This window comes from Pseudophryne corroboree, chromosome 5, assembly GCF_028390025.1.
Source record: "Pseudophryne corroboree isolate aPseCor3 chromosome 5, aPseCor3.hap2, whole genome shotgun sequence".
Classification (NCBI taxonomy): domain Eukaryota; kingdom Metazoa; phylum Chordata; class Amphibia; order Anura; family Myobatrachidae; genus Pseudophryne; species Pseudophryne corroboree.
In genome coordinates, this window is record NC_086448.1 from 666,885,578 (window position 1) to 666,889,872 (window position 4,295).

Genomic DNA, 4,295 nt, shown 5'->3' on the forward strand with positions numbered 1-4,295 from the left:
ATGCAAAGCTGATATTTATAAGTTAAAATATCATCTTTGTATTATTCTAATAATTTGATTAGTCAAAACTCAGGAATATACTGGAGTATGACAGACGAGGCTCTTCCGCCCTTGCCTACCTGACTGCACATCACTGTTATAATGATGGGTTCACTCAGTGTCATTGTCAGCGCCAGGACTCAGCAGGGGAGCTGGCATCAGCAAATGCGGCATTCGGTAGCATAGCCCTTGCTAGCGATGTCACCCATTTGACCTGCACTTAATTAATTATTTGTTTTCAAAGCAGATGCTCTTTAGGCTGTACTTCTAAAATGATTCCCAGTCAATTCATGAATATTGAGTATTCAAACTCCAGGGTGTGTTCCTATATACATTACAAGAGCCTAATTGCAATCAACCATTGGTGATTGGCTCAAATTATCACCATTTACAAGAGACAGACAGTCTCTTTGAGGGTAGACCTGGTCTGGGTTCAGTATGAAATCCCTACTGTTGGGATCACGGCAGTCAAAATACTGATGATGAAATCCCAACAGTCAGAATCCCGACCTCGAGTTCAACATGTCCCCTCGCAGGCTTGCCATGCTTCTGGCATGATGGCAACCAATGGTCACCACACTAATCTATTTCCCCTCGGGTGGTAGTGGGGACCACCACCCAAGTGAGGTTTCTGGGCAGCGGTCTGTATTTCAATAGGTGTCAGGATTTCGGTGGTGGTATTTTGACCGCCGGGATCCCGACTGTCAGGAAACTAACTGCTTCACCCTGGTCTACCTACAATATAACCACACTTTGATTAGTATGCGTATGGAAATATAATCTAGGACTAAGGGGCCTATTTACGAAGACTTGGACAGAGATAAAGTGGATGGAGATAAAGTACCAGCAAATCAGCTCCTAACTGACATTTTTCAAACCCAGCCCGTGACATGGGATTTAGGAGCCGGTTGGCTGGGACTTTATCTCCATCGACTTTATCTCCATACAAGACTTAGTAAATAGACCCCTAAGTGCTAGAACCAAGACTGGTTCTAATAATTTTGAAGAAAGCACAATCTCCTATTTAGGGAATGACAACACTAAGTGCATGGCATGCATATAAAGATGTAGCCTCCTCATACATCTAGCCTCAATACACCACACAGCATGAGTTGCCTGATGTGAGTGAGTCACCAGGTTCAGTGCAACTCTCCTAGCATCTGTCATTTAATTGCTGAAAATGTGTCTTAGTCGCAACGTGATGTGACTAGGGCACTCCTAGAAGACTGTGCTGATTAATTTGATAACTTACACTTGTATATCTGTGTACGACTGAGTCTGTATACATAGTACAATGGAACTGGGCATGGAAAAAAGCCACTGCCACAGAGTTTCCCACAAGTGTGAATGATAGCACTCTATAGACATTTAAGTGCATATAAAAAATAGAAAAATGTATTTAAAAAAATAGCACATACCAGTTCCAAAAAAAAATAATAAGAAAAAATAGCACATACCAGTTCCCCAAAAATATCACGGTATACAGCATAGGCAGAGAGATAACACCATCAACATCCAAATAGCAACATGGGATCAGGAACATGAAGCCATGCCTTCTAGGAACCTGCATTATACCAAGCCAAAGTGAGAAAAAGCACCAAACCCGCCTAGCAAGACCAATGCTTTCCACCGGGTGGAATGCATGACGTCACTTCAGGGAATACCCGTAAGTGATCAGCAGGAGCCAATGATATAACATATGGGGTGATAGATGCTAAGACCAGCAATGGCGTACAGTGTGAGGCAGCGCACACTATCAGTGTTGCCGCCTTCTGAGAGAAAGAAGGAAAATAGCACCAGGGACCGTGGGAATGGCACCTTGGAAACTGGTGCATGCGCACTTTTGCCATTGCCATGGCAACGCCGTGTGCCCACAGTGTTTCCTAAAATGTAAACACTGCCCCAGTGCCCACGTGACTAGACAAAAATGGGAGTCAGTGGGTTGTAATAAAGTGTCAAATACCTGTGTATACATAGGTAGAGCACAATATACTGTATGTCAATGGAAAAATAATGGTATAGCTGCGGAGCCTGGGAAATGTACACAAAAAAGGATCACACAATTGAAGGAAATAGAAAAAAGAACAATTGAGAAGTTAGCATAGGGATAAACAATCAAAAAAATGTACAATACAAAAAAATCTAATATAAAAAAAGTAAAAACAAATAAAAATAATAAAAATAAATTGTGTATCCCATGTTATAAGAAGAACACTACCCCATTTCTGGTTTGTTTATTCTTGGATTATGGACTGTGTTATTTTAGACTCTATAGTGACATATAGTACATACATCAGAACATGCTAGTATGTTTAAATGTGCTAAGCGGTTCCCCCCTGCACTATATTGTCGCCACTGCAGCACCCGCTGCATGTAATATTCAGACCATTTGTTAAAGAGAACGGGATTGTCTATGTATATGTTTTAAATTACCATGGCAATGGCAACATCAGGACAGAATAGTGCTGTTTTAACAATATGTACAAATTATAGAGATGTGCGGAGGACACTTTTTGGGTTTTGGGTTTCGGTTTTGGATCTGGATCCCCACTCGTATTTTGGATCTGGATTGTTTTTTCCAAAACCACCCTTTCGGGTTTTGGTTGTGGATCTAGATGATTTATGAAAAAAAACATAAAAACAGCAAAAATCACAGAATATGAGAGTAATTTTGATCTTAAGATATAATTAACCTCAATAACATTCATTTCCAGTCTATTCTGAACACCTTACACCTCACAATATTGTTTTTAGGCCAAAAGGTTGCACCGATGTCGCTGGATGACTAAGCTAAGCGACACATGTGGGCGGCACAAACACCTGAACCATCTAGGAGTGGCACTGCAGTGGCAGACAGGATGGCAGTTTTAAAAAATATGCCCCAAAGAGCACATCATGCAAAGAAAAAATAGAGGTGCAAGATGGAATTCTCTTTGGCCCTCCCACTCACCCTTATGTTGTTTAAACAAGACATGCACAGTTTAATAAACCCATCATCTCAGCGACAAGTGGTCCCCCTGGAAAAAGCTCACCAATTTCTGCGAATCATAGATAGCTACAAACATACCACCTCCATATTTGATGACTTTTCACATTATGAAAAGAAGCAAGAGGAAGAGGACAGTGTCAACAAGATGATTAAAAATTAGAGAGGCACACACAATCACTCAGGGTTTCTCCTCCACTCCTATATTGGTGTGGAACAGAAAGGTCTTCAACCAAGCAAATATACAATTATTAGTTACCACATTACCAGACAAACTGAAAAACTAGGGGTCAAACCCTCCAAAATTGTACCCCGTTCTCCATTTTCAGGGATTAAGATAATCTAAGATTTAATGCTGGGATGCAAATAAACTGGTGTATACTAAAGGATGGCAACAAAGGAGAAAAGAAGACTCTTTTGTGGGTGCACTCTTAAATGATTTTAAAGTAGTGAGAATAAGATGGATAAAAATTCAATGATTTTTTAACTGTGTCATAAGATAAAACATAAAGTAGTTGGACACATAATAAAGAGAAAAAGCACACAGAATTAGTCAATAATGCCAATAATTATTGGATAATAATTGTGAGCTGTCAAGGTTGAATCAAGTCTACAATAAACAGTAAATCCACAAATTTAACTCCAAGATCTGCCTGTGGGAGAGAGATATGATATGAGCTGTACAAGAGTTACAATTGTTGCAATTAGTGGCAAAGGGACAATTCTCAGTGCAGCTATCAAAAATTGGTATATCAGATTAGACCTACTGATTGTCTTGGAGGAGAGGAAAAGAGGAGAATATGATACAAAAGATGAATCTGCTATCAGCGTTAGACATGGAGCATGAACGCCCAAAAATTTCTACTACACCGAGTATTCCTCAAAAGTCTCCTACTTGAGTACTGACTCAGCCCAACACTGATTAGCTTCCAAGATCGGATGGGTTCGGGCGTTTCCAGTGTGGTATGATAGTAGAAAAAGTACCGATAATCTTGTGCTCTAGAATCACTGATGAGAGTTCAAGAATATTCTTGAGTGATGAGAGATAGTATGGGGCCCTGGGAGGAGAGCTAGGAAGGGGGATCTGCTGCCATCGTTAGACAGGGAAAACCCTGAATCAATGGTGAGAGTCCCGAAAGATAGTGAAAGTGAGAAAAACACAGAGACAGGTGGGCTGTGAGATTTTGTACAAGGGAACATTCAATTTTGAAGGTCTCTACATGTAAATTGAAATCTGTGTACAAAATATACTGATCATAGAGTACATATA

The 4,295-nt window shown here is 40.3% G+C and overlaps 1 pseudogene; it reads right to left on the reverse strand.

Moving 5' to 3' along the window:
- Positions 1 to 3,883: 3,883 nt before the first annotated feature.
- Positions 3,884 to 4,002, reverse strand: LOC134931361 (5S ribosomal RNA; annotated as a pseudogene).
- Positions 4,003 to 4,295: the final 293 nt, after the last annotated feature.